Below are 13,080 nucleotides of genomic sequence, written 5' to 3'. Positions count from 1 at the left end.
AACTTGGATTTCATGGTGGAGCGGCTGCTAATAAGCCACACATCACGCCGGTAAATGACAGACAACGCCTCGCTTGGTGTAAGGAGCGCATACATTGGACAATTGAACAGTAGAAAAAGTTGTGTGTTGTGACGAGTCACGGTACACAATGTGGCGATGCAGTGGCAGGGTGTGGGTATGGCGAATGCCCGGTGAACGTCATCTTCCAGCATGTGTCCTTGTTGTTTTGCTTGACACTATCACAGCACAGTCCCACATTGATGTTTTATGCACCTTCTTGCTTCCCACTATTGAAGAGCAATTAGAGGATGGCGACTGCATCTTTCAAGGCGATCGAGCACCTGTTTATAATGCACGGCCTGCGGCGGAGTGGCTACACGAGAATAACATCGCTGTAATGGACTGGCCGGCACAGAGTCCTGACCTGAATCCTATAACATCGCTGTAATGGACTGGCCGGCACAGAGTCCTGACCTGAATCCTATGGAACACCTTTCGGGTGTTTAGGAACGCCAACTTCGTGCCAGGCCTCACCGACCGACATCGATACCTCTCCTCAGTGCAGCACTCCGTGAAGAATGGGCTGCCATTCGCCAAAAAACCTTCCAGCACCTGATTGAACGTATGCCTGCAAGAGTGGAAGCTGTCATCAAGGCTAAGGGTGGGCAACACCATACTGAATTCCAGTATTACCGCTGGAGGGCGCCACGAACTTGTAAGTCATTTTCAGTCAGGTGTCCGGATACTTCTGATCACTTAGAGTATGTTGTGTCGTTCCGAAAAGTTTTCAATAATCTTTCTTGGTTTGCATTAGCGACCAATATAAGCTGGAATTGCCGGCTGTAGTGGCCGAGCGGTTCTAGGCGCTTCAGTCTGAACCGCGCGACCGCTACGGTCGCAGGTACGATTCCTGCCTCGGGCACGGATGTGTGTGATGTCCTTAGGTTAGTTAGGTGTAAGTAGTGCTAAGTTCTAGGGGACTGATGACCTCAGAAGTTAAGTCCCATGGTGCTCAGAGCCATTTGAACCATTTAAGCTGGAACTGAACGAGGACCGACGACGCTCTTGGGCTACTAATCGTCTTTACTGGTCCAGAAAGAATATCATAGCCGGCCGATGTGGTCGAGCGGCTCTAGGCGCTTCAGTTCGGAACCACGCGACTGCTCCGGTCGCAGATTCGAGTGTTTGTCGTCATTGCACGCTCCAGCGAACTGCAAACATTATCCTTCGTGTGGAAGAATTGCGATCCATTTCCAACTACATGTTGTCAGATCATTTGCCAAATATCTTGTTAGTCGAGGTACGGGTTTTGCCCTCAAGGCAAGTTGGCGAGCAGCACAGACAGGGCAACTTGTAAACAATCGACCAGATCGCTGTTAAGGCCAGGTTCTCATTCAAAATGGTCGAAAATTCGATTTTTTAATTGCATTTTTTGAGAGCATATGTGTCTAGAATGCTGGGACGAAAAGGTTTTTTAACCTGTGCGTTACAGAAGTTTCTACAGCCCATTATTCGTAGCAGTGCCACGGCCGCCATGGGACTCTCAGGTATGATTATACTGCAGTATGCATGCCGACACATTCGCCGACAAAGCTGACGAACGACGTGTACAGGCCACATCGGCTTTTCTCGCCAGGGAGAACGAGGGAATTGCTTTCCAGAAACAATTCGAGTTAGAGGAAGGGTTAATATATGGCTCTGAAATTGCAGATTAGTCGTAGCGAAAACTTTTTTGGTCTAATTTGGTCAAAGTTGATCAAAACATAATTTTTGGTCCGCCATATTGGAATAGCAATTTTGACATTTGAAAATCTGACTTCAGATTTGTGTTCAGTGACATCAAAAATATATAACACGTAGTTTTTATGCAAACTGAACTAATAATATATATGAAAGTTTTCCCTAAACTTCAAACAGGTTTTCTCGATAAACGATTTTTCAAAACTGCGTGCAGCATAAAATGAAAACGGTTCAACACATTACCTTCTACCTTTGACAACCGAAAGGTAGCCACTTTTCGTGGGAACTTATACCTATAATACATGAAATTTGTCAATATTAATTATTTTTTAAAGCCATAAAGAGTGAAACAAACCTCCAAAAATCGAACTGAAAGTTCGAGTAAGCATCATATCGTTAAATTTAAGGTTATTTCGTTGTGGTTAGGTATAAACTCCCATAAATTTAATGTAGTATCGACTTATGTTACCCATTTTTGGTTCCAGATAACTCTTGAGGGGCTACACCGCATGCACTCTGCGTACCTCAAACTCGCAGACCTTTGATCAAACCATAATTACGAGCGCTATTTTTTGTGCTGAAAATCTAAAATAAAGTTTAAAGTATGATCAGTCACAATCCCCAAACAGTTCCTTTGTATGTCATTTCGTTGTTTCAAAATAAAATTCCAAACTTTGCTTGTCTTCAAATAATTTCCATGAGAACCTGGCCTTAAACTGTTGTGGAGCGGCCGCTTCGATATTTAAATGCCCGCCGCCGTTAACTGTATGAGGAGACGGACTGTGATACACTGGCAGTCCGCCAGAAAATGAAAGCGTAGCCTTTCCGAAACGCCGCGTTCGCACTGCGATCTTATTTATACTTATATTTAAGACAGGCTCTAAGCAGTATGGGACTTAACATCTGAGGTCAACAGTCCCATAGACTTAGAACTAATTAAACATAACTAACCTAAGGACATCACACACATCCATGCCCAAGACAGGATTCGAACCTGCGACCGTAGCAGCAGCGCGGTTCCGGACTGAAGCGCCTAGAACCGTTCAGTCACACGGCCGGCCTCTATTTAAGAGATGAAGAAAATAAGGCTGCTTAATTCAGAGTTAAGCAGACTAAGAGTAAGAAATAGTTGGCTTAATATAATAACTAAAAGACATGAGTCGAAACAAGGCCCCAGGAGTAGACAACATTCCATTAGAACTACTGACGGCCTTGGGAGAGCCAGTCCTGACAAAACTCTACCATCTGGTGAGCAAGATGTCTGAGGCAGGCGAAATACCCTCAGACTTCAAGAAGAATATAATAATTCCAATCCCAAAGAAAGCAGGTGTTGACAGATCTGAAAATTATCGAACTATCAGTTTAATAAGTCACAGCTGGAAAATACTAACACGAAATTCTTTACAGACGAATGGAAAAACTGGTAGAAGCCGACCTCGGGGAAGATCAGTTTGGATTTCGTAGAAATATTGGAACACGTGAGGCAATACTGACCTTACGACTTATCTTAGAAGAAAGATTAAGGAAAGGCAAACCTACGTTTCTTGCATTTGTAGACTTAGAGAAAGCTTTTGACAATGTTGACTGGAGTACTCTCTTTCAAATTCTAAAGATGGCAGAGGTAAAATACAGGGAGCGAAAGGATATTTACAATTTGTACAGAAACCAGATGGCAGTTATAAGAGTCGAGGGACATGAAAGGGAAGCAGTGGTTGGGAAGGGAGTAAGACAGGGTTGTAGCCTCTCCCCGATGTTATTCAATCTGTATATTGAGCAAGCAGTAAAGCAAACAAAAGAAAAATTCGGAGTACGTATTAAATCCATAAAGAAGAAATAAAAACTTTGAGGTGCGCCGATGACATCTTAATTCTGTCAGAGACAGCAAAGGACTTGGAAGAGCAGTTGAACGGAATGGATAGCGTCTTGAAAGGAGGATATAAGATGAACATCAACAAAAGCAAAACGAGGATAATGGAATGTAGTCGAATTAAGTCGGGTGATGCTGAGGGTATTAGATTAGGAAATGAGACACTTAAAGTAGTAAAGGAGTTTTGCTATTTGGGGAGCAAAATAACTGATGATGGTCGAAGTAGAGAAGATATAAAATGTAGACTGGCAATGGCAAGGAAAGCGTTTCTGAAGAAGAGAAATTTGTTAACATCGAGTATAGATTTAAGTGTCAGGAAGTCGTTTCTGAAAGTATTTGTATGGAGTGTAGCCATGTATGGAAGTGAAACATGGACGATAAATAGTTTGGACAAGAAAAGAATAGAAGCTTTCGAAATGTGGTGCTTCAGAAGAATGCTGAAGATTAGATGGGTAGATCACATAACTAATAAGGAGGTATTGAATAGAATTGGGGAGAAGAGGAGTTTGTGGCACAACTTGACAAAAAGAAGGGACCGGTTAGTAGGACATGTTCTGAGGCATCAAGGGATCACAAATTTAGCATTGGATGGCAGCGTGGAGGGTAAAAATCGTAGAGGGAGACCAAGAGATGACTACACTAAACAGATTCAGAAGGATGTAGGTTGCAGTAAGGACAGAGAGATGAAGAAGCTTGCACAGGATAGGGTAGCATGGAGAGCTGCATCAAACCAGTCTCAGGACTGAAGACCAAAACAACAACAACAACAATATAATAACTGATGTAATATTAAAGGAAGTATGAGAAAGATTCTTAATAAGTCGTACATGCAACGATAACATCTCCACTGTAAAATAAATAACAGAAAAAAGCACTGAGATTCCAATTGGGGACCTCATATTGTATTTATCGACTAAAAAAAAGGCCTTTGAGAAAGTAAACAGATTTAGAATAATGGAAAGTATTGGCCCACGGAACACCCCTGTCATTCAATTCAAATAATAAAACGAATATACCAAACAACTGATATTTTAATCAACACCGAAGGACTAAGATTTTCAAATTAACTACCCAAGGGCAAGCCTGTAGCAACAGAAGGAAAATATTGTATCGTATTGTAGAGATTTTAGAGACGATCTCTTAAACAAAAAAGAGGTTTGCACGTATCCATTGCAGCCTGAGGCCTGGAGGATACATACTGGTTCATTCTAGAGTCTTAGCAGAACATTTATTCTAGACTTATGCAGCTGGGTGCGTTTCGCGAAGTAGTTAATTGAATGTACTGACATGCAGTGGACTTTCTAATATAACATTAGAATGCAGGTCAGAACTTAACTGGCTTGATGCACCGGTACCAAGTCCGTAAGAAAACACGGGCTTCACACCTTCAGCAGAACCGTGCCTGGCACAACATGGCGGTGTCTGTAACCAAGCTTCGGATTCGTGATCGTTTGGGAATGTATACCATTACGAAATTTCAGTCTACCCACCTCTTGCAGAAATGGAACCTTTTAATTTTAACAACTGTAGGATTATTCATAATAATACACCTCAACTTGCTTTTATTCCGTTCATACGATTTGTCTATTTCCTGTTAGAACCGGTTAGATTAGATTCTTGTAGTGAGCGAACGTGATGCTGTGTTTGTAGCCTTCCCGCAAAAAGAGAGCGTTCTATTACACTTGCGCATTGCGTCACTTATAATCGAGGCGAATATATTGCGAGCTAAATACTTCTTTTCTAACAGCGATAAATATAAATTCGTTCTTCGTACTCCCGTAGCAGATAATTTTTCCTAGATATATTTAAGATCATATCAGTGTTCGAGTAATCGTGAATGTGACGAACATAAAGCTGTCAAAGTGGTCGCAAACCAAGGCTCAAAGGTGGGCAAAATACGTCAAAGTGCCAAAGAAACTGGTATAGGTATGCGTATTCAAATACAGAGATATATAAAAAGGGAGAATACGGCGCTTCGGTCGGCAACGCCTATATAAAACAACAAGTGTCTGGCGCAATTGATAGATCGGTTACTGCTGTTACAATGACAGTTTATCAAGATTTAAGTGAGTTTGAATATCGTGTTATAGTCGGAGCACGAACGGTGGTACACAACATCTGCGAGCTGAATATCAGGAATCCGGTAAAACTTCAAATCACTGACATCGGCCGGAAAAAGATCCTGCAAGAACGGGACCAATGATGATTGAAGACAATCGTTCAACGTGACAGAAGTGTAACCCTTTCGGAAATTGCTGTAGATTTCAGTGCTGGGCCATCAACAAGTGTCAACGTGCGAACCTTTCAACGAAACATCGTCGATATGGGCTTTCGGAGCCGAAGGCCTACTCGTGTAGCATTGATGACTGCACAAAGCTTTACGCCTCGCATGGGTCCGGCAACACCGACATTGGACTGTTGATGACTGGAAAGCTGTTGCCTCGTCGGACGAGTCTCGTTTCAAATTGTATCGAGCGGATGGACGTGTACGGGTATGGAGACAACCTCATGAATCCATGGACCCTGCATGTCAGCAAGGGACTGTTCACGCTAGTGGAGGCTCTGTAATGGTGTGGGACGTGTGCAGTTGGGGAGATATGGGACCCCTGATATGTCTAGATACGACTCCGACAGATGACACGCACGTAAGCATCCTCTTGGATCACCTGCATTCATTAATGAGAATTGTGTATTCCAATGGCCTTGGGCAATACTAGCATGACAATGCGACACCCCACCCGTCCCCTCGCATTCTTATGGACGTATGGACAGCGCTACAGGATTCATGGTATCAGTTCTTCCCAGCACTACTTCAGACATTGGTCGAGTCCATGCGTCGTCGTGTTCGGCACTTCTGCGTGCTCGCGGGGTCCCTACACGATATTAGGCAGGTGTACCAGTTTCTTTGGCTCTTCAGTGTGTAACAAGCAACTCCAATTACATCGTCTGTCTTGGGTGTGCATGACGCAAGTTTTGCTGCCTATATTAAAGTGCGTGAAATACGTTACGGAACAGTTATATTTTGCCCACCTTGTATAATTCTCTTTTAATTTTTTTTAAGTTTCAGAATCACTTTAAATGTGGTATCTTGGATTTTAGTCGATTACAAAAATGTACTCTGTCTGGAAATACCGAAGTACATTTTTACAAATGACAGCGGTGTAGCGCTCGCACCTTTGAATCACAGATAGCAGCAGCCAACAGCAAAATAAGAACAAAAATCTTTTCAAAATATGTTACCGGTTGCGGCCGTATACTGTACGAGACACGCAACTTACTCATTCAATATAACATCATATTCGTTAAAGATATTTGTAATCGATTTTCACCTTGACGATTAGTGACCATGGTCTGAAGGAAAAAAGAATAAAAAATAAGAAAAACCTATACATTTCATTAATCACCGAGATACAGTCTTGAACTTTATTTTTAAATTGAAACTTTTTTTATAGATCCAGACTAATAGAAGCGTGTGACAAAAAATCCAGTGATCTAAACGCCAGGAGTACCTACTCCTACATCCTCCATACAGGAGTCTGTACGAGCGTAAAACGATAGTGCGTCTCTACGATCCTCCTGCGTGAATAATTATTTAAACTTAAGATTTAAAATTACAGCTTTGTCTGCGGTCTCAGAGTTCGTGTTGAAAGTACTACAACGCTTACCTGTCGAGAGGCACGTCTGCCCCAGTCCACTAACTAAACTGAACCGAAGCTGCGGTTGCTGTTAGTCACTTGTTCTTCGCGGAAAGTGGGAAACTCCCGTCGCTGGAAGGAATACGGCTTCGGATTACTTCTAGCGAGACCGACCTGCGGCCGCCTGACGGCGTTGCCAAGGTAACGCGCCAGCAACTTTCGCTGCCAATACTAACTACGTCGTGTGCCAGAGTGGTGCAGCCGCCAGCTGGAGGATGACGATTCTAACCCGCAACCGATCATCCTGGTTTAGGTATTCCGTGATTTCCCTAAATCTCATCAGGGCTTGAAAGGGCGCGGCCGACTTCCTTTCCCATCTTCAACTTTTGCAGTCCTGTCTTCCTCAGTTGCGTGTAATATTACGGTATATTGATAATTTTTACTTATGGACCGTCTGACAGCCGTCTAACATCCTTCCATAATCCGATGGGACCGATGACGTCGCTGTTTGGTCCCCTCCCCCATATCTACCAACCAGGCAGCAGCGGACCTACACACGACATTACATTCACAAATCTGTCTGAAACATGTAGTGCTGTCTGCCATTTGTTTTACTCGTGCTTAAGCTTTTTTTTCTTCTAACTGCAGCACGAGGTCGTCTCAACTCCACATCAAAAGCTATATCAAATCACAGGCTGCTTCAGTGGTTCCAGATAGAAATTATCCTTGAAATTTTGAAGATCACGTAACAGACGTGCAGTACACGTTCAAGGACTTTTCAGCTTGACGCATGCAGGTCGATATAAGTAACATTCTGCCCTCTAGCTAAATACTAAGGTTTCAAAAAGATTGTTGAGGGAAACTGCAACGAGTTGCAACTACAACTGTAAAAGGTTTACTTCATTGTACAGTTTCGGAACATTGTGCCCATCTTCAAATAATTACACTTGTAAATGAGCCACGAAAGAAGTAACTTACCAAACACTCATGCGACCGATTCTTGAGTATTACTTAACAGATGGTGACCCTTACCTGGTTCTATTAGTAGAAGAGACAAATCAAAATGGTTCAAATGGCTCTGAGCACTATGGGACTTAACTTCTGAGGTCATCAGTCCCCTAGAACTTAGAACTACTTAAACCTAACTAACCTAAGGACATCACACTCACATCCATGGCCCAGGAAGGATTCGAACCTGCGACCGTAGCGGTCGCGCGGTTCCAGACTGAAGCGCCTAGAACCGCTCGACTACACCGGCCGGCGTACTATAAGAGAAGTGTCGTCCATCAAGTTAAAATTCCAAGGAAGTACATTCCAAGAAGAATCGGGGAACATGTAACTTCCTCCCATATACGTCTCGAGAAATAAGCACGGCGAGAAAATCAGAGAAATTAGAGGTTATACGGAGGCTTAGCAGCAGCCGTGTACGCATGTACCATTCCCTAATGGAACAGGGTATGTCCGAAGTACCTCCCGCCACACACCGTAAGGTGGCTTGTGGAGTGTGGATGTAGATGTAAAATGAATAAGAAGTTTTCAGACCTTATACGACTTACGGCATTGTTTAAGGAACAAAATGGTGTTTGTAGTGCTGGAATTAAGACAGCTGAGAGACTTCTTAAATGCAATTACGACCAGTCGTCAAACAATTAACTTGCTAGTGTAGCTTTTACGCGTAATTCGCTAACTTGTGAGACAGACAGGTGCAGGTGGATCTCATTCAGACCATATACGAGTACGTGTTGAATGTCTATGCTTTAACTATATTCGCCGCGTAGTAGATAACAATAAGGAAGTGCGCTAGAGATGAATCTGCCGCCGTGGACGAGTGGTTCTAGGCGCTTCAGTCCGGAACCGCACTGCTGCTACGGTCGCAGGTTCGACTCCTGCCTTGGGCATGGATGTGTGTGATGTCCGTAGGTTAGTTAGGTTTAAGTAGTTCTATAGGGGTCTGATGACCTCAGATATTAAGCCCCATACTGCTTAGAGCCATTTGAACCATGAAGCTGCTTTGTCATTACATCACCGCATTAATGTCTGATGTTCTTGAATATCGTGCAGCGTGAGTCTCGTTCCTGTGCGGTTCCCCACTCCTTTCTAGGCGAATTCCCGGATTATTCGCAAGCTCTTCCTCAGGAAGGAGATAAACAGTTGAAACATGAATATTCACGCAAAAGAGTTTCCACTAATTGCAAAAGTGTGGTGGACTCGAAATTCGTTCCTCTCTTAGGTCTACGTGACGCTGTAGCGACTAGAAAGGTGCCCGGCGACACAAAATAGAGTCCCACAGCAAGGAGAGCGAGTATCCATTGTATGCTGACCTCGAATGTGGGTGTTACTGCTGAGTTTGTTAAAGGTTTTCGAACACTGCGCCACGTCGTCCATTACGAAGCAAGAAACACGACACGGAGTATTTTAGCAAATGTGTGACAAAATCGAGTAATATCTGACTAATGAAACCTGGTAGGCTATGCTGGAATGCGTATGGTCCACAGAGACGAAAGTGATTGGGGTGTGCCGCGGGGAGTGTAGTAGTGCTTCTAATGCCTTCAATATACGAGGGGCGTTCAGAAAGTAAGCTCCGATCGGTCGCGAAATGGAAACGACTATGAAAATCCGATAAAGCTTTGCACAGATGTGTTGGGTAGTGTCTCTAGTATAACAACAGTTAGCATCACGTCGCTCTTCTCATTTCTGAGCTCGCAGTGAGTGCGTAAAGATGTCTAGAAAATAGTGTCTGCCGCCAAGTACGAGGGCCTGGTGAGAAATTTCGCCTGAAGCTATGCAGCTAACATTACATAACTGTCGTGCTGTTTCTTCTTCAAGACAATTCTCAGCCGCATTCTGCAGGGGCAATGAAGATGCTCCTGCATCGTTTTCAAATGGAAATGTGAGATTACCCACAATACAGTCCGCAATTGTCTCCCCCTGAGTTTCATCTCTGGTCACATGAACCGCTGTCTTTGAAGACAACATTTTGACACAGACAACAAGGTGTAGGCCAGCGTGGAGAATTGGCGGAAAGCACTGGCGGCTGCCTTCTATGATGAGGCTATTGAAAAGTTGGTACAACGCTATGACAAAAGTCTAAGTCAGGACGGCGACTACGTAGAGAAGTAGCTGAAAGGTGTAGCTAATTGTTACAAGTAAAACATTTCTGATGTTCACTGTGGTTTCAATTTGGCAATCAATCGGAGCTTACTTTCTGAACAGGCCTCGTACATAAACAATTTAACGTAAACACCACTCAGCTACTCGGGTTTAGGCCTTTTCCCACTGTCCGACTGCTGGCTACAAGATAGTATGAAGAGCGATCTGTGACCCAGGGACGTGTAATCTGCATGTCGCCAATCCCTCGAGCCGTCATTTTCAATGAATGAATCCTGGAGATAAAGCTTGTTCCTTTTTTTTCTCAAACAGCACTTTATTTGGCCTCACGAACCTGAACGGAGCCCGTTGCAGACCTCCAGACCTCAGAAAAAAGTCTGAGGCACATGGAATCGAACGCAGGTCCTTCTGCACCGAAGGCAGCGAGGCTAACCATTCTCGCTCTCTCTCTCTCTCTCTCTCTCTCTCTCTCTCTCTCTCTCTTTCTTTTCGGGTGGAAGGGGAGTGCAGACAGCGTCTTTTCCTTAGCTCCTCTTTTCTTGCCGTCTCGGCCTGGCTTCTTTGCCGTTGTCCCTGCATATTCTCTTTCTGGCCCAGCAATAATGCAATTTCTTCTTATAACAATAAAATAATGGTTCTTTGCCAAAAAATAATTTTTATCGGCCTTGAAGGAGAACACTTTACGACTAAAAATAAACTTATTTCCTCTGAGGTAAATTGCAACGTAATAAATTTAAAGGGCTCTTCTGTCATGTTATTTATATCAGTAAAAATATCGAATTATTTAAGTATGGTTCTGAGCACTATGGGACTTAACATCTGAGGTCATCAGTCCTCTAGAACTTAGAACTACTTACACCTAACTAACCTGAGGACATCACACACATCCATGCCCGAGGCAGGATTCGAACCTGCGACCGTAGCAGTCGCACAGCTCCGGACTGCAGCGCCTAGAACCGCTCGGCCACTGCGGCCGGCTATTTAAGTATATCTACATTTTTTTACTACCTAAAAGTATAATATTCCTTTGGATCTGAAATTATAAAAATGTAAATAACAGAAGTTTCCTTCTGTAATAGAGCTCAGACAGCTCATATGAATTAAAGGCGCCATTCACTGTAAGGTGGGAACGAGCACATGCTGATTTTTCAAAGAATAGATGTTCTCCTTTAACACATACAGAAACGAAACATTTGTAAAGAAACTACGTGATGTGGTGGATTTCCTGTCTAAATGTTATTGGTTGTTTTTAATCAGTCTATGAACACAATGATTTACTGTAATGTTCAGCTTTACGTGGTGTCGTTTGCCGCTATCAAGTGATACAGCTCGAGGATCATAGTGCCTTCAGGCTGTTACACGATTTTTGTATGAGATTAACACCACACATACATTAATTATTACAGCTTTTCCTGCATCACCCACGACATTTCTCCAATACTGGGATAGCTAGTACTCGATTCTATGTTCGAAGAGCTCTGCTAGAGCTGAAGAAGTCGTCAGCTCGTTTGAAACGGGGCCTCACTGTCGGCTTGAGTTCGCTTAAAGAAGGTTAGACAGAGAACGAAAAAGTGAATGTGGAAGGGAGTGTTCAGGAGTATCTCGAATCACCTTCCAACCGAGATGGCGTACAGCTGATATATTCAAGTTAGACGCGAATGGGAGTGAATTATTGCACAGCATGTGCGATTCAGGTCTTCCAGGTCGTTTGTCTCCTATTGAAGCCGCAAACTGTCAGCGTTATTGGCAATAAATGCCAGCATTAATGGCTACATTCCTGCAGACCATCTCGTACTACAGGACTGTTCCTTATCCCGCTATATGTGTCACATCATTTACAGTGGGTGGACGTGAACTTTTACGGATATTACTTTTTTTGTCAGAACTCAGCTACTCATCTCTATATTTGATGTTGATGTAAATGTACCATTTACGGTTACTGGTAAGAACCTTGGATAACAGAACTCAGTATTCCTCATAAGCTAATTGACAACCTGGCAAGCAGAAATGGTTAATCGCTGATTTTTATAGTCTCTATTGATAAAGAGCGATGGTAAGGCACCAGATTTACGTGCCTTGCGCATAGATTAGAAATCAAGCGCGTTGGTTCGCTAGGCACAATCTATCACTTATAATACTCGGACGCTGATCCATGTGGATTGTAATGTTTGGACGTTCTTCGTGAAACTGGTTCAAATGGCTCTGAGCACTATGGGACTCAACTTCTGAGGTCATCAGTCCCCTAGAACTTAGAACGACTTAAACCTAACTAACCTAAGGACATCACACACACCCATGCCCGAGGCAGGATTCGAACCTGCGACCGTAGCGGTCACGCGGTTCCAGACTGTAGCGCCTAGAACCGCTCGCCCCCCCCCCCCCCCCCCCCGCCGGCTCTTCGTGAAAGCTCGAAGCTCGATCGACTTGGTTACTGTAGAAAATCGCATATTTGACCTGTTTCAAAAAGGGAGATTTATGACGTGGTCGGCAGAAAAATATCGAGGATTCTTTCACCCTCGTAATCGGAAGAGGTTTATTCCTCTAAGAAGAGTGACTCCTTGCGTCTTAAGCATGTGTCTTGAATGTAGGTGGTCGCAATATGTTAGGGTGTAGTGTGGCGTCACGGTTGTCTTGCCTGATGGTGACGGAAGGGAGGGAGTGAAACTCGTTGCTGGCTCTTCTTGAACAGCGCCCATATGACCACAGAGCTTAACGCCCGCATCCGGTAGC

At 43.6% G+C, this 13,080-nt stretch overlaps 1 protein-coding gene across 1 annotated transcript in view; it reads left to right on the top strand.

Moving 5' to 3' along the window:
• Nucleotides 1–13,080, top strand: part of LOC126482346 (semaphorin-5A) — a 666,998-nt gene that overhangs the window by 220,303 nt on the left and 433,615 nt on the right. The window lies entirely within an intron of this gene.

This window comes from Schistocerca serialis, chromosome 5 (genome assembly GCF_023864345.2).
Source record: "Schistocerca serialis cubense isolate TAMUIC-IGC-003099 chromosome 5, iqSchSeri2.2, whole genome shotgun sequence".
NCBI lineage: Eukaryota > Metazoa > Arthropoda > Insecta > Orthoptera > Acrididae > Schistocerca > Schistocerca serialis.
Note: the sequence above shows the minus strand (reverse complement) of the source record. Positions and strands in the feature narration are given on the sequence as shown.